This window comes from Ambystoma mexicanum, chromosome 14, assembly GCF_040938575.1.
Source record: "Ambystoma mexicanum isolate Mex_15411 chromosome 14, UKY_AmexF1_1, whole genome shotgun sequence".
NCBI lineage: Eukaryota > Metazoa > Chordata > Amphibia > Caudata > Ambystomatidae > Ambystoma > Ambystoma mexicanum.
This window is the reverse complement of record NC_090940.1, coordinates 510,052,367-510,074,449: the sequence shown is the minus strand read 5'-3', so window position 1 is coordinate 510,074,449 and position 22,083 is coordinate 510,052,367. Positions and strand designations below refer to the sequence as shown.

At 45.1% G+C, this 22,083-nt stretch overlaps 1 protein-coding gene across 1 annotated transcript in view; it reads right to left on the bottom strand.

Annotated features, from left to right (window-relative positions):
- Nucleotides 1–22,083, bottom strand: part of ITPK1 (inositol-tetrakisphosphate 1-kinase) — an 830,437-nt gene that overhangs the window by 164,142 nt on the left and 644,212 nt on the right. The window lies entirely within an intron of this gene.

Below are 22,083 nucleotides of genomic sequence, written 5' to 3'. Positions count from 1 at the left end.
ACAAGGAGGACCAATCCCAGGCAGGTCAAATATAAGCCATCTAGGAAAAGCAGAACAACTCAAGGCTAGCAGAGGGAAAAGCAGAACATGAAGGACTCGCCCTAATGGCAACACTGCGAGTCTACCCATGCAAGGAAACTGTATGACAAAGGAAGAAAACCCATTTGGCTGATTCAGCGAGTTGGTATCCCTCCATGTTAGTTCAGTATTTTTACCATCACAGATCTATTTGCATTCGGTTTAGCGCATGAATGAAATTGCTTCAATGTGCAGCATCGATACTGGAGGTAAAACCAAGCTATGGCACTAAACCAAACGTCCCATCAGAACCAGTGAAATTTGCTTCAACAAACGACGCATGCTGTGGTAGCTAGTGGTGCATAGTATACGCGGTGTACAGAGTCGCTCAAAGCTGCATGGACATTTGTGTAAAAATCAGCCAAGGAAAGGTTTTTTGTACAATCCATCGTCACAGCTTTTCAATCAACAAGCATGGATGGGCACATGACAAAACAGTGCCAAAAGAACCTTCAAAATTGTTGTGTGAAGGTCCCGGATGTGTTTGACCACTACTATACACTGCACACTAGATAAATGTCCTCAAAAACTCTTCTCTGCAGAGAGCCATTACTACAGATGTTGCATTAACAATGGTTTATTCCCAGCAAAGCAAACCCAATACCAAATAACCCAGAAACACACAAGTGATTGGAAGACACGCCCAGAGAACCACACATTTGCCAGTCTGAATTACTCTATATGTATAACAGAACATTCTACAGAAAACTACCGTCAATAAGGCATGGCAGCACTAGATGGGCGTGCAGTGAAAGTGAGGTGTGCTGGAAAAAAGAACCCAGTCCATCCTTTCAACCAATGTCCCCCTCGTACCACTTAAAGATGAGTCAGCTTCCTGTTTGATATTGACATCCCCCAAACCTTTACTTCCGCTTGGCAAGTACTGCAGGATTTGTCAAAATGCATTTTTCTTGCTGTCCTCGTCAACAAAAATCCACTTTCCTTCACCATACCCTTTTCCTCTGATCGTCTCACTCTGTTCCTCAATGTCCACAACCACAGGATTCTCAATGACAGCAACCTTAAAGGTCACCACTTCAATGTCTCCACTACAATCGCTGCCATGCTCAGGCTATTTAATATAAGGAAGATGTGCCGCAAACCCCCAGCTCCCCACGTTCTCGCCACTCCAGCAGAAAACTCATCTCCACTCCTTACTCGGTTGTCTTGACTTTTGCGCTAGCTTTCTCGCTGACTTCCCTCTGTCCTCATTTGCTCCCCTAAATAAAACTCTAAATGTGCAACTCGCCTCCCCTACTACTCCTTACCGGATCAGCATGCATCACTGATCCTTATTCAAATTCCTCCTCCTGGTCTTCGAATCTGTCTCTGGATTAGTCCCTCACTATATCAGTCTAACTCCATCAGCCACTATTCCACACAGCTCCTCAGGCCATCCAATCTAACATCCTGCTCACCTTTCTGTTACCTGCCTCCCATGTGCAGCGTCCCTCGTCTACTGGAACTCTCTCTCCATCCTTGCATCAAAGCATAATTATTATGCCCTCAAACTCACCTCCTCTCCGTTGAATGCCCCCTTTTCTCACCTCCTTCATTGTTCCACCATAATCCCCCACTTTCACCATATGTACATAATGTCTATAACAACTTCAAGATGTATACTAAACCCCATCTCTTGATGTCTAACTTTGTTCATGTTTATGCATCTCGTCTGTGCCGTCAGTAAATTATGTTATGATCACCGCGATTACCATTTCATCATACTGACTACACATTTTTATTTGCATTTATTTCGGTGTTTGGCCTGCAAATGCAAACCTCTCACCAAAGAAAGCATTCATATAAAAGATTTTTGGCAATTCTTGCCCTCACATTTGATACAACAGCCTTATTAGTACGTTCCTTAACAATCAAGCAAATACCATTATTTACAACAATCCTCAAGATTAAACTAAGTTTCCTCTTAGGGAATACCATACTTTTCCGACAGGAATCCCTCTACAAGTCATATCCAAAAATTCCTCTTCCGAGGAATGTGTGAGTGTGTGGATATTATCTATTGATTTGACTTACCGAACTCTTCACCCTAAAATCCCAATGATCAGAGAGAGTTTTCCTCCCGCACTGACCCATGCCCATAGCTCTTCAAGGTAGAGACTTCCCTCAAACATTTTCCCAAGTTTATGTCCCAGATGATATTCAATCCCGAGCAGCCCAAAACGACATGCTCTAGTGTTTATCCTACTTCCCTTCTTTTGCAAAATAGACAATCCAGGTCGTTGCTGTTCCATTGTTTCCTTGCCAGCAGTACTTCCTTTGTGGGGAACAGGTTTAATCGGAAAAAGTTCTGGTGCAACAGGCTACTGAGCATTTTCGCTAAGTTCTTAGGTAGTACATCCCTCCCTCTCAGTTCCCAAGCTGCTATTCGGAAGAGTTTCAAGCCCACCCCCCCCCCCCCCTTTGGTGGCAGGTTTGGACCCAGTCCCTTTTCCATAGCCTTTTTTTCACCAGCATGGGATTTTGCTCTAGAGTTACTTCATTCAATCCCAACTCACCGAGGACGGCTTGGCAGGCCTCGTTCCACTGACCATAAATTGCTTGACTAAGCACCAAACCCATTGGAAGGCACCCTGAAAAAGCACTGCACCAAGCACCATCATTCCCGTCTTGGTCAGCATTTCTGATAGACTTGCAGTCCAGTTATTCAATGACTACAAGTAAAATAGGTCTGTTTTGACCACAGAGGGTTCCGAGTAGAGGTGCTTGCTCTGCATTCCCCTTAATGCCCCCAAAAATGCAGGTGGGATTCTTTCTAGGATTTCCCTAAATCTAGTGACAACTCAACTCCCAGCTTGGGTGGTATTTTACAAATGGGGGGCGAGGCTACACACTGGCAGGGGGCCTGCCCTAAGAACAAGACTGTCCGTGCCTAACAAAATAATGTAGTGAAACATCCTCAACTCACAGCAAGTCCCTGCCAACGCCCTCAGTTATACTGTCTAACATCCTTCAGCTCCCAGACACCCAAAGCGCTGTGTGGGAAATTAAAGCAACGCAGACGTGCCCCCCCCCCCCAAAAAACACATACATACATTTATTTCTAGAACCTGCCTTATTATTTTCACTTATAAGCAAAAAATGATAGTTAAGGGAAGTCAGAACAAGAACGGATGGGCTGTGCCCAATGGGGCGCGACTGACACCAGCATGGAGGTGGCAGTCATGGGAGGCTGAGTGTCCATGTTTTCCCCACAAGATAAACACATCTTTTACTGTAACAGCGCAGATTCTTCTAAGAAAAGCACATGTTGACTCTATTGCAACCAAACGCCTTCAAAGCCTGTGTCATGATGAAAATGATATCCCCTTGCCCACATCCAACCATAGGTATCACACGCCACAAGGGAAATCAGCATTCATTCTCCCGAGTCATGCTCTGCTGCAAACGTGTGTTAAACACAGCTCGTTTCTCAGGGTATGATCGTGAAGGACTGGAAATGTTTCTTCACTATGAACCTCTCTACCCACCGAAATCCTCAGCTCCCAGGAGCATGGACTTAAAAAGTATTTATAAAAGACTTAAGATTATCTATATAAAGAATACCCCACACACGCTGGAAATACCCGAGCTAGGGCACCACACCTATACAAAATGTACTTTAACTGTGCAATGCTTCTATAAGAGCGTTACCACCAGAAGTATTCCATAGTTATAGTGGGCGTTGTGAAGTGGTGGTGGGGTGTCATTTAAGGTTTCAATTGTACTGTGAGAGACTATATAAAGGTCTATGAATATTTAACTACACGGACTGTAGTAACCTTGTTATTTCCAATATTTGTAGTGTTGAGTTTTTATAAATAGTAACCTTAATGTTTTATATTCACTGATTTCTATTCCTATGGCAGAACATGTAAATTGGGTGAGCATTGTGGCAAAGGGTATTGATTTATGTGGATGATTTTGGATTGTGGTGAAGGGTGGGACGTTTGGTGGGGGTGGATTTGTGGCTGCGGCATGCAGTGCATATGGCAGTATAGGACGATGGTGTGCATCTGTGGATGGTTTTGCGAATGGTGGCGTAGGCTCATCGTGGGTATGTGTGATTCACGGTGTATATGGTGGCGTAGGCTCATCGTGGGTATGTGTGATTCACGGTGTATAGGGTGGCGTAGGCTCATCGTGGGTATGTGTGATTCACGGTGTATATGGTGGCGTAGGCTCATCGTGGGTATGTGTGATTCACGGTGTATATGGTGGCGTGGCTCATCGTGGGTATGTGTGATTCACGGTGTATATGGTGGCATAGGCTGATAGTGGGTATATGTGGATGTTGGAGCACATGTTGCCGGGGACAATGTTCTGGATGAAAGCAGAAAATATAGATGTTGGCAAAGGGTGTTGAGAGGAACAGGGCATTCCGTGTCTGTGTGGATGAGGGTGTAGTGCAGGTGGCAGAGTGTGAGGAGGGCACTGGTGTGAATAGTAAGAATTGTAATGGTTGTGCCACCAAGCAATGCTCTCAAACACTGCTTAGAATCAGACAATGAACAATGGAAGTGTGCAAAGGCCAAAGCAAAGATAAATATAGCTGCTGTCATTAGTGGATGTTTTATAAAGTGCAACCACCTAACACAGTGAACTGTGCGTCCTAGAAATGAACCTGTGCTGTGAACATGTTGATTACTACATATGTATGTATGTATGTATGTATTTCAAATTACGGAATAGAAATACATATGCACTAGGATATTTTCAAAGTTTGACCATACGAAGCTGCGTGATCACCAGAGAACGGAAAAGACACAAACAGCCTGGACACTGTTGCAGACTCCAGCCAGTTCAATCCATAAACACCACTGGGAACTACTGGGCCATCAGAAGCACAACCACAGAAAAGGACGACTTCTACATCCATATATTATATGGCTGTGTCACCAAGTCATGGGTTACTTCTTTCTCAAACACTTAGTTCTGCATGGGCACTGTGCAGACCATGGTAAAAAAAAAACAATGGCTGTTGTACAAAGTGCTTGCTACCCTGCTCCTTAGCATTGGTGTAAGGGAATAATATCATGTTACTGGCCATAGGTCATGAATCCCAGAAAGGAAGATTGGCCCTTCTCAGACTTGAGCCTGCGACGTGCAGTTCTTAGCGGCAGCCACCTAACCAGCGAACACGAGATGTGTCTATGTAGAGGACTTGTCATGTTAGTTAGTATTCCACATTAAGAATGGGATGCCAGCACATGCCTGGGGAATATTTCTCTCCATAAACACCCCCATCAAAAAGAAAAGGCACTGCCACCCGGACATGGGGTTATGTTCGACCTCAAACACCTACACTCACAGGAGACAAAGGCAATGTGCACTGGCCATCGTAAAAATAAACATAACGCATAATAATTTTAGCTGTGCCTGCTGCTCTTCTTCACAGCTTCACAGCACTGGTAAAATACCTACCATTAACATTACTTATTTTATCAAACCCAGAAAGAAAAACGGTCTGGGCCTTGAACACGTGATCCGCCTTGCCAGCACAGTTCTTAGCAACAACTACCTGGCATAGTGAGAGATCTGTCATGCAAGTGAAGAGGTGCTGTTTACATGTGGATCACTATGTATATATTCGTCTGTTGTATTTCACATTACACAATACACATACACAACTAAAGTGTGTCAGAGCTTTGCATTTCACAATAAGCTTTAAGACTACTGTGCAACAAAAAATATCTTGATTTTGACCGATTCGATGTTCTAAATTTTTGAAGCATACACAACTTCCAGGCAATTTTACAGGTGTGACAAACATCTCAGCTTTGAAGCAGACAATTTCAAGAATATGTATTCGGAATATTCCTTTCCTTTATGCAGTGAACATGTATTTCATTCAACTACATGGTGAAAAAGTTTGGATAAAACAGGGAATGGAAACTGTGCTGCAGTGGTGCCCACGGTCATGCTTGCATACATGTTGTGAAACGTTGAGTGCGCGTAAGGCATGTGAGTAACAGTATACCGTTGGCATCACTTGGATCGATACTGGCATGGATGAGGATGCGCCAGCGTAGGCGATGGTACCTTGCGGTAGTACTTCGCTATTTCTTATCTGCATCTAAAGAGATTAGGAGCAACAGAATTGTGGATGGGTGCGGAAAAGTGATTTAGCTTTAAAGATCTTGAATGTACTAATGGAACGTGAATCCATACCCCACACATAGTAAAGAGGCGGCTTTAGGAACACGATTGGATAAACACAATGTATGGAATCGCTGGGTACAAATTATACCCCGATTTGGCCCGCGTACATCAGAAAAATGTGTTTATGAAATGTATTTTTTGTAGCCACAGCAACCTTTAATTATATGTGAACACCACTTTTTTATTTTATTCATTGATTGTATTTGGTTTCTCTTTTTAAAAGATTAATAAAAACCAATTTGAAAAACGTAAAGTGTTTAAGAAAGATTTGTACTAACCTTATGATGGGTGATCATTAAGACGGATTCAATATCTACACAGTCTCATTCTTACAGTTGCACCAATAAATGGCGCAGTTCTACTGTACTCCGCACACTGGAATAGAATTTCCTATTCTTTTTTTTGTTATAAAATGGTGTCGTTTATTATAAACTTTTAATTTGTCTGATATTTTAGGAATTTGCACATTACATTTCTCTGTAGATATCTATCTACGTAGATGTCTGTGTTCTCACATAACTTAATCTAGCGGGCATTAGGCCATATTTGGATTTTACAGTGTTCCATTATCCAGTTCTAAAACATTCTGCAGGAATTGCACAACTGTAAAGATGAGTTTATTTTCTTGTCCATTCATAATCTGTGTCCATCGTGTTTCTGCATCCATATACTGAGATGCGATGTTAAAGTGTGTACCAAAGAGAAGTTTTTTTTGGGAAACCTCAGGGCAAACCATTACAGATGGTATATTGTTTCCGGTGTGTTGTGTTTTTTGCAGAAGCGGCAGTGCTGCTCCGAGGCAGCTATTAACCGCGACATAGCTAAGTTGTCTCTAGTAGGCAAAGTATTCAATCGAAGCTTCATGTAGGTTGCACAGATTGTGAAATCTGGGAATCTTATCAGATATTTTGGTAACTCGTTAATGGCACGTATATCAGTGTGACATTGAAGGTTCCTGGAATACGTTATTTTGGTGTTACACGTCTTCATCCAATCATTCGCCATCAATTTGTGTTTTGGCATGCTCTGGTCTTTGTGTGAGCATTTCGACTGAAATATCTTCAATTGTTGGTTGACGTAGTAGATCTTCTTTCCAAGCTTTCAAGACAGAGTTATTCATGATATCTGGATGGTCTCTCAATATTTCTATTGCTGGTATTTTCTCGTCAATCATCAGTTTGCGCAAAATGTCTAGTTTTTTCCATTTAACTATTGACATTATTGACTGTGTGGCTATTTCATGGCGTATTCTAACCATTGGATGAAAGGTGGTAGTCTCAGGATCTTACACCAAAACATTGCTTCCAGTCTTGTCCAGTTAATGGTTTGTACATGAAGCATCGCTTCGCTTCCAAAAGTTATTGTTGGAATTACTTTCTGTCTATAATACGAGAGTATTGGCTTGAAAGAAAATTTGCTGAATTTGCGAAGGAGCACACACCCTTGCCTAGCTAAGGCTTGCATTTTGCCTTCTAGGTCAGTAATCCATTGTTTTTCTACTTTTGATTGGTTTATCGTGATGCCTAGGTATTTGAATGTTACAACTTCATCTAGTCGGTTAGCATCAATTGTCAAGTTCAGCGATTTGGCTTCTTGAAAGGTTGTTTCATCAGGGACATCACTTTCGTTTTGGTGGTCTTGATACGTAGTTCGTTTGCGTTTACATAGTCTCCCAAGAGTTGTAGGCTTGTCTGCAGCCCGGACGTTGTTTTGTCTAATAGAATGATGTCATCTGCGTACATCATTACTGGGACGGAGTTAATTTTGGGAGGATTCAGAGCGCTATGTTTTAAATGATCTTCAAAGTTTGCAGTAAACAGTTTATATAGAGTTGCTGCCAAGGGGCAGCCTTGTTTTAATCCGTTCACTCTCTTAATGGAGGGGGTGGTAAGGCCATCTTTTGAAAGTCTGACCGTTGTTGAGTTGTTTGTGTATAGCAATTTGATCGGGTCCAGTATTTCAGTGGGACATTTCCATGCTGTTAACTTCTTCCACAGATTCCGTCTTAAGATGGAGTCAAAAGCCATATGGAGGTCAATGAATGCAGCATGGACCAAGGGTTGTTTTTTATTGCTATTCATATTTACCTGTCAAAACCTTGCTCAGTAATGGGAATTGCAGAACATGAATTATAGTCAGATGGGGTGGTGTGCATGTTGCAGAAGTGGGACCCCGCCTTCCATGTCCATGGTGATTGGCATGGGTTACATTTTGTAAACAAAGGTCATTATTGTTATTAGCACCTCGGCTGTTGCACTGAGGGTGCTAACAGAAATAAGACCCTGTACCACAGGCTGCACCGGCCGTAACTATGCCTCAGCTTGATGTAAAGGCCCGAGCAAAACTTGAGCCCAAGGATATTAACAGCTGGTGAAGCTTGCGGAATAGGGTGTTATCGCTTAAATTGCAGGTTTCTAAATGCTAAGAAATGTAAATAAATGTCAATGGACCACAAAGGATGCTGGGAACTTCTCCAAAGTCTAACTGAACTGTTTCCCGCCTGAAGCTGTGGAACGCTGCAGTGCATTGCGCGACTATGTGACCCAGCAAGTAAGAGAACCTTGTGCAGGAAGACAATACCCATGCACTGCCAGAACCATAGAGGCTTTCCCGGGATACGTCCTCTTGCCAACATACGTTTCAACCATCACCCAACGTCTTCGTACAGAGTTGCATGCGTTCTCAATCGTTAAGCGAAAAAGACGGGTGTTTGCAAACCCGGCACTAAAAAACCACCAACAGCTCCTACATTTGTGAAATAAGCTTTTCAATTCTGCTAACATGGATCCAACTTAAACTTCACTAGCTAACAGTGAATTTTCTCTGTTTCCCAACGATCCACCCAACTGATTGCAACAAAAAGCTTGCAAATACTCTTAATCTCTCTCTCTATATATAAAAGGGACATTTGTGGATATGTGTGCCTGTTCGAAAGGTTCAGAAAACTTCCCAACGTGCTACAGACCTGAAATGTGGCATGTGGGTAGGTTCCATGGTGTAGACAATGTAAAAAGTATAAAATATGCATTTTACTAATTGTTTTGTAAGCGTTTTTTTAAGTGGTGTACAATGCTTGGGTATGTGTGTGTCTGTTCGAAATGTTCAGCATACTTTTCAACATGCTACAAACCTGAAATTTGGAATGTGGTTAAACTCCATGGTGTAGGCAATGTATAAAGTGCAAAACACAAATTTACCTTTGTCAGATTTCTTTTCTAGAAATTCCTGTGCGAAGCACAGGTAGAACTGGTACTTATTACTAAAAGAGGTATTTATACAAGACAACTCCCTTTAGTGCCCCTTAAGGCGTTATATATTATCCTAGCCAGTAGAATCATAGTGACAATGTACTGTGTGGCCATCTTGCAAATGAACCTCATTTCTGCCACAACACACACAAACGTGATCATAATTATCGTAGAATCTGTGCCATGAAGCAGAGACCGCAGAAATCAGTATGAACAAGGTTACATTAACCAGACAGCTTTAGGCTCACAAACAGTGCTAAGCTTATATGCCTTCCATAGTAAGACACATGACCCTAACAATCTTTCCAGAAACACGCATCCTCTTGCTAATCCACCCTCATCCAGACTCGACAGTTTTACTAATTTCTAGATTATCTTCACTGCATGCTGTGAAACATCTACTTTGGTGTAAAGTACCTCTTTGTGAACCTCTACCTGCCAGTGAGGTATGGCAGACGTAGCCTTGTCCTTCCTCCTTTTCAATCCTTCTCTGGTTTTGTCTAAAACCTTCTTGGGCTTAATTGCCCTTAGCTAAGAAATACTGCAGGTCTAAACACAATGTAAACCTTTCTTTCCCTTCAATTCCCAACCAAAGGATGGGTAACAAACCGATAAACATTTGCAGTTGACATTTGTAACAAAGTGAGGGAATTCATCACTTCTCCCCAAGAGGGAGCGCCCATTGAGGCTAGGGCGGGGGGGGGGGGGGGCCCACTCCGCAACACCCTCCCTACGGGCCGAGGCAAGTAGGACCTCATCCACCAGGAGAGACTCCCCTCTTGCGGACAAGAACACCCGTTCCCGGGAGGAACTTCCTGATGCCCTCAAAGTGATGGCCTACAATGGATTTGTCCAACATAAGGGAACATTAACAATTCCATAAAGATGAAGTGTACTTATGCTATTCACAACAGGAAAGTAACTATCGCTTTAAATCAGTCCCTCCAATGGACTGTGCTGTGAATGCTGAAAGGGATAAAACAAGAGGTTGAGAAGCCGACAGAAGCCGGAAAGCAGCGCGAACCATGAGGATGCCCCTGTGCATAGCAAAGCAGAAGGCGGCAGAGGTCTCACAGAGTCTGCATAAGCCAGTCGAGCTCTGACGCAGCGTCAAAGGTGCTGGGAGACCAGCGGTGAGAACGGAAGAAATGACAGCATGAATGAAGAGAGTTTAGTGGTGGCATGACCACACAGCAACAATGGTGGGCAGTGCACCCGCAGAACAACGCTGATACCACTAACAGGAGAGAAATACACCCGACCCAAGATACAGAGCAAGTTCAGTTCAAAAGACGAGAACAAAACACACGTGAACCAGACGATGCACCTAGTGAGCCGTGGAGCCAAGAAGAAGCAGAAATAGAGTCCAAGACCTTACTGTTACCAGTGACATTACCCCTCGGAACAGAAGGTAATATGGGGAATGGGATAACCAACCAGAGAGTTAAGAGGTACTCATAACTCTAACAAAACTCGTACCAGTGTTGTTTTAAGAACCAAGCTATCGCTGTGATATTGGCTGTTGCCACAGTATTGGTGCCTGAAATCGGCTCCTAGTCTTTCTTGATAAATTGTAAATAAATATTCTTACTATACACCGGCCTGGTTCCTAGTCTATTTGATACACATGGTATTTTTTGGGGTGGGTGTGAGACGGGCTGGAGGCCTCATCAAAGTAAATCCGAAAGAAATTGTGCTTTGTTTTGCGCCACCTTGCTTTGAGTGGAAAGGAACTCCCTGAATAGAGTGTGACCGCCCAATAAACCGCGACAAAGCACACAACCAATGGGAGGCGCTATAGCTCAACAAAAGTAATTGAATGAACACTCACCTCATGCAAATAGGTTGCGAAGCACTGCCTGGCCGATACCGACTCCCTGGAATCCCTGTCAATGCAGTAAAATCTCATGAAGGTGTGGACAAACCTCCATGCAGTAGCCCTGCAGATGTCGAGCAGCGGAGCACGAGACAGCAACGCCATGGTAGAAGCTACGGCTCTGGTGGAATGTGTCCTTGGTTTTACAGGTCGAGTCAGAGGAGCCGGCATCCTCCACCAGCCAAGTTACCAATCTGCAGTGACGTCCCTTAAGAGTTTTTGATGAAAAGTACTGGCAGATGGAGCAACGGTCCATGTAGGGGTCTGGGTGTAGACAATATAAGCACTTGTGGTGGTCCTTCACATAGACATTCGTGGGGTGACGCTTCATACAGGCCCTGAAAATGCTCTTCTTTGTGTCCATCATCGTGGCGAATGAGCAAGGACTCAAACCTTTGAAGAGTACTTTACATGGTTGAGAAGATTCATCGAATGGTGGGATCTTCACCAGCACTGGGTCCCCCGTAGCTGGTGGTCACAGAAGTGACTGATGTTGAAGAAAATTATTGAAAAAGTGCTCAAAAATGGGACAAAAATGACAATATTTTGAGCATCGAAACGACCCACCCGCCCCCAAGGTTAGGGAGATTTGCCAGTTTCTGTGCTAATTCCCTTTAACCTGAACGACCCCCAGCATGTTTGCATGACTCTGTACTTTTTTTATTTTAATCTCCTGATTGAGTGAACTTTTTACCCCTCATTCATTCTTTTTCTCCGACTGGGATTTGTATTTGTACTATTTTAACAAGTCTGGTAAGCTCCATATGTTTAATACAGGCATCTGCTTTTTGTTTGGTGGCACCAAGCAGCACCCTCTGAGCAGTGTCACTGGGGAGTCCGTTGGACTTCTCTTCATGTTTAAATACATTTTCTTGTGGGAACTACAGTTTAAGTAAGATAACAGTTATCTTACTTGCCTTCTCTTTTGTGGGTCCCGCACATACCACCCTCTGTGGGGTGCTGGTGGTTACATTGTAACTCCTTCTGTAACTTTGTTACACTAACTTAAATTGCTGGTGGCAGTGGTTGCGTTTTACTACCTTTTGTGCAGGTTACTAGCAGGCTGATTTCTCAACTGCAGTACAGCACTCATGGGTGGCAATTTTCTCAAAATGGCCCCAGTCTTCTTTTTTCACCATTTTCCGTTTGTCAGTTCCTTCTGGAGTTTTCTTCTATCATTAGGAGTCGATGTGAGTCCTTTGTGAGATTTGCCTTAGGTGGGCTTCAGCCCTGATGCCCGCCCAGGCTCCAGAGTGTCTGGGAAGGCAGGAAGTCGGGGAGGAGCCCAAAATTCACTGACCTTTGTCTGTAGGTTTGTTTGGCTGAAACCAGTTCTAACTGGATGGTATAACAGCTCTTTCAGTGGGAATGAATGCGTTCCAGCACCTAAGGCAAGGATTTAGGTTCCACGGGCAGAGTCGACCGATGGAACAAGGAATCCAAAGCAGAAAACGAGCAGAGACGCTTACAGCCCCTTCCAGGACCGCAGAAGCACCAGTGAAGCCCTGCAGCTGTGCTGACCACTTTTTCAAATAGACAGGGAAGACCCGCCAAGGACAACTTCCTTCCTTAGGCTGGCCATACCAACTAGCCTCAAGACCTTCATTTTGTGCTATCACCGGACATCCTCTGACTTTCCCGGGCCGCAGAACATCAATACCCAGGGTACCTGGACCATTATTGAGTGCATAGTCTTCCGAAGATCGAATCCGGCTAAAATGTTGCCAGAGTTCAGGACCAACAAATCGAAGAGAATCCCACCAGTGCTATTCATGTATTCTTGGTGCTGAGAAAAAGGCGCCAAAACCACAACAAACGGCTGAAGTGCGCTGTATCCATTGCTGCCGACCCCTTCTCCCAATCGCTGCCGCAGAAGCCCACCAAAGGTCTCCCCTTTCGTCACCACGACCAAGGAGCAGAATCAGGGTCTGCAACATTGCACCTAGAAAGAAGCCAGCCACAATTTCATCTTCATTTTCATGGTACTGTGGGGCTTGGGTTGTAATTATCTTGTGCCATTTTCGGTGCTTCCTGGCTTGGGAAGTGCTGTTTTATTCAAGCGAGAGTTAACCTTCACTCCTCTGTGCAGGCCTTGGAGCCTGTCTATTATCAGGGAGGCGCCCCGTGAGCTCCTGTGTTTTCTTCATGAACCACTGACTGATTTAACTTTTCCTCTGAAGATCTTCATCAGAACTGGAACTGTCCATTTGACTTTGGCTGCGCTTGTTTCCGAAAGGTCCATCTTCTTGATCCTACTGTCTTTGGCAATGCTGGGTCCCCCATAGGTTTTTTTTTTTATTTTTTTTAAATATATTTTTATTGGCATTTCTTAAACATTAACTTTGCGACTCAACTTAGTCCCAAACTTCCCTTTCCCACCCCCCTCCCTCCCCACCGGTATTAGTGTCTCTGCGGTCTTTCGAGTCCCATGTGTGTTTCTGATTCAGCTTGTAAACATGTCTAAGATTCGGATGTTATGTGGGCACCATTGGAGCATGTAGTCACTTTGCAGGAATTCTATGGTGTCTCCCCAGTCTGTAGCGAATCTCTGTCTGTCCCCTTGGAGGGTGTATGTTATCCTTTCCATCGCCACATATGTCCATATCCTGTGGAGCCATTCTTGCGTGGTTGGGGGGGTCTTTTGTTTCCAATGTTGTGCTATTGCCAGCCAGGCGGCTATGAGGAATCCCATAAAATTACGTTTTTGTGTCCTATTAAGTGTTTTGTCTGTGGGGGCCCACATGCCGCACATCCAAATCTCTTCTTCTAGGTTGGCCGTGTCCTTGAATATTTCTTGCATCTTATTTTTGACTTCTTCCCAGAACTGTTGTAGCTCTCGACAGTCCCACCAGATATGTCTCCAGGTGCCCACTGAGTCACATCCTCTCCAGCAGTTATTTTGTGTTGTCGGGAACATTTTGTGTAGCCTTTCCGGGGTGTAGTGCCATTGGATCATCACTTTAGTCCACGCTTCCCTTGTTTGAATTGCTCGCGTCCACTTGGGAATTATATACCACAGGTATGTCCACTGCGTTCTCGGGATTTGTTTTCCTAGCGTAATTTCCCATTTTTTCATGTAGTACCATGTAATGTGTTCTTCTTGGACGTTGATGAATTTGTAAAGGGAGGAGACAAATTTCTTTTCTCCCGTTTGGGTTAGTATGTAGTTCTCAAACGGGGTTGGATCTCTGGTCAGTGCCTTCGTGATTCTGGGTGACATGAGCCAGTGGTGGATTTGCTCGTACTGGTATCTGTCCTTTTCCGTGAGGCCTAGTATATCCTGGCAATCTGTGAATGATCTAATCTGCCCTCCCTCAAACATGTCGCCCACTTTCGTGCACTCTGCGTTTCTCCATTTCTGAAATGTGCCTTTTTCTACCCCTGGGGGGAAGTCTGGATTGTCGAACATTGGGATGAATGGAGCTGGGTCTATCGTGAGGGTTTCTCTTTTGGTGGCTCTGTCCCAGATGTCCATTGTGGTGCTCAGGATTTCGCTTCTCTCGATGTTTTGATGCCTGTGTGTGGGTCTCTTCCATAATAGATGTTGCAAGTTGGATCTCGCCACTGCCCTGTCCTGAGCCTTCCACCATTTATCTGATGTGTCTGTGATCCATTCGTGTAGCACCCACAGCTGGGCCGCTTCGTAATATTTCCTGAAGTGTGGGAGCGCCATCCCTCCGTCTGGTTTTTGGGTGGTAAGCGCTTGTTGTGAGAGTCTTGGTGTCTTGTTTTGCCATATGTATTTAGTGATTAGTTTTGTGAGTGACTTGAAAAATGACGTTGGGACTCTTATGGGGAGTGCTTGGAAGTAGTAGAGCAGTCTGGGTAAAATCGTCATCTTAACGACCGTTATTCTGCCCCACCAGGATACTTTCAGAGGGTTCCATCTGCTCAGATCTGATTTGACTTGTTCCAGGAGTTTCGTGTAGTTCCCGGGGTATAGGTCTCTTATCGTGGGTGTAAGGGTTACTCCTAGGTATCTCACTCCTTCCTCTGCCACTTGGAGACCTAGATCTTTCGTTATCTTGCGTGTCTCCTCTTTGTCTCCGGCCAACGTCATTACCGACGATTTCTGCTTGTTTATTTTAAGGCCTGATATTTCTCCGTAATCATCAATCAGTTGGATAAGATGCGGGAGCGTCGTACTGGGTTCTGTGATGGTCATCATCATATAGTCTGCGTAAGCTGCTGTCTTATGATTTGGACCTCCCATTTCTATTCCCTTGACTTCTGGCGTTACTCTGATTTTTTCCAATAGTGGTTCGAGGAATATTGCATAGAGAAGGGGCGACAGGGGGCATCCCTGCTTCGTACCCCTTCCTATTCTGATGGGGTTTGAGAGTTCCTGATTGACTGCGATCCTAGCGGTCGGTGTGTTGTAGATGGCTCGGATCATGTTTATGAATTCATTCCCCATTCCCATTTTCTTGAGGGTTGCCATCAGCATCGTCCATTCGACTCGGTCAAATGCTTTTTCTGCATCTAACGATATTATTGCTGATGGAAGTTTCATGATGCCTGCCTTCTCTATGAGATGTATAATCCTTCTTATGTTGTCGTGTGTTTTTCTGGTGGGGATGAAACCGGCTTGTTCCTGGTGGATTAGTGTGGGGAGTAGCGGCGCCAGCCGATTCGCTAGTGTCTTTGTATAGAGTTTGGCATCTATATTGATTAGAGCTATCGGGCGGTAGGAGCTTGGGCTCTCTGGGTCTTTCCCCTTTTTATGAAAGACCAGTATCTTTGCTTCGTTCATCGATGGGGTAATGTTATTTTGTATTCTGAAGGTGTTGAATAGGGTGGTCAGATGTGGGATCAGGGTTTCCGCATATGTTTTGTAAAATGCCGCGGTGAAGCCGTCCGGCCCCGGGGCTTTATTCTTTGGCAGGTCTCTGATTGCCTTCCTCACCTCTTTTGGCGTTATTGGCGCATCCAGGGCTTCTTTCTCTGACGGGGATATTGTTGGTAGGGAGATGTCCTTGAGGAAGGCCTCTTGTTCATGCTCGTTCGGGTGTTGCGAGGAATATAGGTTCTGATAGTAGTTTCGGAATACTTCTTTAATGTCTGTTGTTTGTGTTTTCTTTGTTCCTTGTTCGTCTTTTATGGTTTGCACCGTTTGTTCCTGCCTTTTACCTTTCAATTGTCTTGCTAATAGTTTGTCCGCTTTATTGGATTTCATTGCATACCAGTGTTTCGTGTATAACAGCTGTGTTTCTGCTCTTTTTGTTCTGATAAGGTCTAATTGGCTCTGTATGTGTCTGTATGCTCTTTTGATCTTTCTGGAGGGGTTCTTTGACATTTCTTCTCTTGTTTCTTCCAATTTTACTTCGAGTTCTTCTTCCCATTTGTGTGTGATCCTGTCTTTTTGTGCTTTTATAGCTATTATGTGTCCCCTCGTCACCGCTTTGAAGGCTTCCCATGTCGTGCTTGGGGTGACTTCCGGGGTGGTGTTGTCCTCGAAGTATTCCTCTATTTTCTCTCTGATGGTTTCTTTCGCTACTGGGTCTTGTATCACTTCTGCCGGTAATGTCCATCTCCATAGGTTCGATCTTTTCGCAAATTTTGGGAGTGAGATCCACAGCGGAGCATGATCTGAGAGCGAGATATGGCCTTTTTCGATGTCTTGTATTTCCCCTACTAGTGTCCCCGTTGTCCAGATATAATCTATCCTGGAGCTTGTATTATGTACATGCGAGTGGTAGGTATATCCTTCTGTCGTTCCTTTGAGTCTTCTCCAGATGTCTTCTAGAGCTAGGTTTTGCATTGCCTTCTTCAGCGCCTGCTTGGGGGATCCTTGCTGGGTGCCTTTGGGGTTCGAGCGATCTTCCATGCGGTTCCATGCCAGGTTAAAGTCTCCGGTCAGGATTATCTCTCCCTCTGCGAAGGGTTCTAGTTTGTTTATTGTGTCTTTGATGAAGCCTTCCTGGCCTGTGTTAGGCGCGTACAGGGTGGCTATTGTAAGAATGCGGTTATGTATCTGGGCCTTCGTGAATATATATTGGCCTTCCTTATCCGTTAGTGTTTCTTTGATCCTTACTTGCAAGTGGTTTGCAAAGGCCAGGAGTACTCCTTTCTTTTTTCCTTCATTGTTTGATTGTAGGATTAGCTTGTAGCCTCTTAGCCTGAACTGTCCTCTCTTTCTTTTCTGTATGTGAGTTTCTTGGAGGGTGATTATGTCGAATTTTTCTTTGTGTAGGAAATGTTCTATTTTCTTTCGTTTCACTGGTGAGTTCAGTCCTCTGACATTGTACGTTAGGATTTTCAGCCCCATTCTTTTTGATTGGTTTGTTGTTTCGTATTATTTCCACCTCGTGGGACTCGACTGCGTTCGTTGATACCGGTTTTGGGGTCCCTTCCCCTTTGAACTTTCCCTTCTATTTTCTCCCTCTCCCACCTCCCCCCGCCCAACTTTGTCCCTGAGGAGGGCACTGGGCCCTATGGTTGCTCTGGCGTTGTGCCTTTGCTCCATGCCCTCTAACTTCTCAGGGGTAACGGTTTGCAGGGAGTCCTAAACCCTGCTTGTGGAGTGGATTCCATGGCCGTTCCCCGGCACGGCCGCGCTTGTGGTCGCCTCCTGCTCTGGCTGTCTTACTTTTGCGGATATTGTCTTCCCCTCCGGGTAGTTCTCTCTCGTGTAGGGGGGTTCCGATGTCTCAGCATTTTTCTGATTTGCGTGATTGGAGTCTCGTTTTCCGTTTCTCCGTTTGCCAGCCCTTCGGTTGTCTCCTTTGCCTTCGGGGTTCACTATCGTTTGTGGTCTCTGGTTCCTGGTCTCCCAGGATCTTAAGGCCGTCTTCGCAATTCGTTACTCGGTGTTGTCTTTCTTCCCAAGTGAAGAGGAGGCCGAATGGGAATGTCCATTTGTATCGTATTTGTTTTTCTGAGAGGATTTTTGTTACTTGACTCATTTCTCTTCTTTTTCTAAGCGTTGATTGGGCTAGATCTTGGAACAGCTGGATTTCTTTCCCGTTCATTCTTATTTGCCCCATTGTTCTGGCCTTCCTAAGAATTTGTTCTTTCTGTGTGTATCTTGTCATGGCCGCAAGTACGTCCCTTGGGCGGGATCCGGGTTCGTTTGTTCTGCGGGGCCCTACTCTGTGTATCCTGTCTATTTGGATATCTTCCTCTGATCCCTCCTGTAAGATTTCCTGGAACACTTGTTGTACTGCCGTTTGGAGGTCTTTGTCGTCTATTGTTTCCGGCATGTTTTTAATTCTGATATTCGATCTTCTAGATCTGTTCTCCAAATCCTCGCATTGAGATTCTAGTTCCTGCGCTAAACGGGCGAGTCTGTCTTGCGCTTCCGCTTGTTGGAGTGCCTCCTCATCCATGTTCTGGACCGTCTTTTCCAGATTGTCTGTTCTCTCTCCGAGGTGGTCTATATCCTTTTTTAGTTCCTGTACTGCTTGCTTCATTTCGTCCTTCATGTTGTCAAATTGCGCCTGGGTAGATGTGATGAACTGTTCCTGAAATTCCTTGAACCAGGATTTCATATCGTCCCTCGTGGCCATATCTGCGTTTTCTACTTGTTCCGGTGTGTCGCCTCCTTTATGTTTTTGTTTGATTGGACGTTTGGGTATCGAGTGTCCCAGTCCCCAGATTTGGGTCAGGTCTTGGTCTTGTCTGGGTTTGCCTTTTTCCGCCACCGTTGCTTGTGATCCACTCTTCGTTCTGGGCTTTGACATGTGTTTGGTCCTCTTCGCTTGGATTAATTTGATCTGTGGTCGGTGGAGTCGTTTCTTCTGTGGGGTTTTCTGGGGCTTGTGAATCGCTTCTGAGATTCCTTTAGCGGGGTTCTCCTTAGTGGTTATTCGTTTGTGTTGGATGCTTGTGGAGTTCTGCTTTCTCGTGTTTCCCCGTGGTCTCTGCTTCGTTCTTCTTTCTCGGCTTTTGCTAACCCGCTTTTCTGCCTTGTGCCGGGGGGGGGGGGGGAGGGTCTGCTGTGGAGGTTCCCTATCTCTCTCCAACTTTGGGTGTTGCACGAGGATTTGTCTCCCCGTCTTCCCCCGCTGGATGGGGGGGGGTCTTCGTTGCCAACGACTTTTGTGGGGATATCTCCTTCCCACTTATCCCTCTGCCTTCCCCCCGCCTCGTACCTTTGATCCGTTAGTTGCTCCGGGGGCTCTCTCGAGGGTCTGCCGTCCGCCTCTCGGGCGCCGCGGGCTCCTTCGCTGGGCTCGCTCGATTCCTGATGTGGGGGTGGGTCTCGCTGTCTGGTCCCGTCCTTATCGGTGTGCTTCCCGCCGCTGTGTGTGGCGTCGGATCTGGGGCCGATCTTGCGCTTGCGGGGTGCGCCGTTTGGGGAGTTGGGGAGCTTGCTTCGCTCCGTCTGGCTGTGCCCCGGCTGGTTCCTTTAGTTCCGCCCGGGCTGGTTCTTTCGGCGGGAGTCGGGCCCCTTGGTGCGGGACGGTTCCTTGCTTCGTGCGGGGGAGGGGCGGGTCCGGGCCGGCGCTCGATCTCTTTTGGTGTTCCCCACGTTCCGTAGCTTGTCGGAGGGAGGTTGTTTCACCTTCCTCCCTATCTGGGGGGGAAGTCGCTTCTCAGGTGTCTCGGTAGGCTCTCGAAGTGAGGTGCTTAATGTTGCGGCCCGAGCCGGGGGACGGAGCTACGCTCACGCACGTCCGCTCCGCTCGGCCGCCATCTTGGAATCCCCCCATAGGTTTTAATTAGGAACACTTATTACTAGGAAACAGACTGCCTATTTTCCTCTGGGAGAGTGAACTTGTTATTTACTGTTGCTAACTGTGTTCCATCTAACCTTAAACTTTCCCTCCAATCTCAATTTTGCAAAGGCGATACACATAAGTGATGTTACTGACCTTAACTGACATCCCTCTGTGTGCTCGATATGTAAAGCATAGAAAAAGTTACTCACCTGCATTATTGTTACTTTTATAATTTGATTCCATTTCTAATTGAATGTTATTGTAAGTTGCTGCATTTTAGATTTGGTTGTGTGCCTTGTGTATATATAAAAAAATATTTTACTATAACTTTAAATGAGTAAGTGTTTTCTTGGGTCTATGTGTGTACTGATTTCTTTGTACTGCTCTACAGTTCACATTACTCCCTCGTAAGATAGGCCTGGCCGCTGAGCCACTCTACCGACTTGTGTAGTACAGGCCTATATTAAGAGTTGGGTGCCTAATACCAAGAGATAAGTCTTATGAAGTCCCACACCAGTTGGACTTTAGAATAACGTACCTAACACCCATCATGTAAACGTGAGTGTCAAATCTGAAGGTGGCCAACAAGGGTGGAGCTAAGGAGGACTAATGTCATTGGCTGGGGCAGTATGACCCAAAGTGACAGCAACAGGCTATATAGGTGACAAGAAGTTTTAAGCTTTAAAGCGAAACTGCTTTAATATTACTGAGGGTTCCCAGCCTGACGACAGGAATAGTCATTAGCATGTAAATCCACGAAAGATCCAATGCTGGAGAATAGATTGTTTTCGTTTGTATTAGGAAGCCACTCCACAGCAAGTTTATGTTACTTGTCTCAGGATACTCTGCTGTAGCCTGTGAAGCGAGGCATCCGTTGATGCCACCGAGCAGTGCATATCATTCCTGGCAGCAGTGCAGGCTTTCTGTTTGGTCTAGCGGTTCTCCTGCTTCCTGCGGTTGATACCGATATGATGATTAGAGTCTTCTGCTGAGATGTTTGTATCGTGTGGTTGCTCTCTAGAAGAAAAAGAAACTGGCCAGCACTGTGTCCAGGATGTATGTGATGATCCAAAGTGGTACTGTTGAGCTACATACATGCACACACAAAGTGGACAGGAAATGGGGGCCCTGCCAACAGCCTTCTTCTCCCTCTGGTGTGGGAATGGCTCCGACCTCCAGCATGCTAGGCCTCCCACCCCTGGCTGAGAGCCCTCCCCCCTTCTCTCTTGACAATGTCACATTACTGAACTTATCCCAACTATCAAACTTTAGAAGACTAATCCTGGTCAGAATTCAGCATTGTGTCTGTATTTGTATTTTAGGTGTTTGTATTTATTGAATAACAAGAGAGCACTTTGGTCAGAAATGCTGTTCAAGCGGTACACAATAGTGGTAGTAACAGTATGGAGGGCGTTTTATAAGGGTCTATCTAGGTGATTAATTATTAAGTTTGTGGGCAGGGTGCTAAAAGGGTAATAACATTGGTCACATAAACGGAGTACAGACAGAATAAAAGGAAAGAATAGTATTTACAAATAAGCAGATTGATCATAAGATACATCAGGCAGGAGGACAATACATGTGCATTCAGTGGGAGTGAGGGAAATCGGGCAGGGGCCATTTGGTAGATAGGTGAACTTTTCAAGTAAGATGAAGTAGAATTTCAGGGCATTTTTAGTATTGCTATAGAGCGGTTACGTTTAAGATGTTAGGCGGGAGGGAATGCTAATGGGGAAGAGTAGTGAGGAGGAGCGAAAGCGGGAGACATCACAGTGGCACACAGATCAGGCGTGGCGGAAAACACTAGAGCGCAGGGTTTGGGGACAGGGAGTTGTATGTGATCGAGGAAGAAAGACAGGGAAGGGCATAGGTGTGTGACAAACAAAATAGGTTCTAAAGGGTACCAGTCGCTAAATTGAGAATTTTGTTGAGACAGACCAACGGCATGTAGTACGTCATTGCTTCAATTAACGCGATGATGTCATCACGCACACTCAAGGAAGCAGAAATATTGGATCGCCAACCCTCATGCGTATCGGCCTTCCGAATTCTATGGACA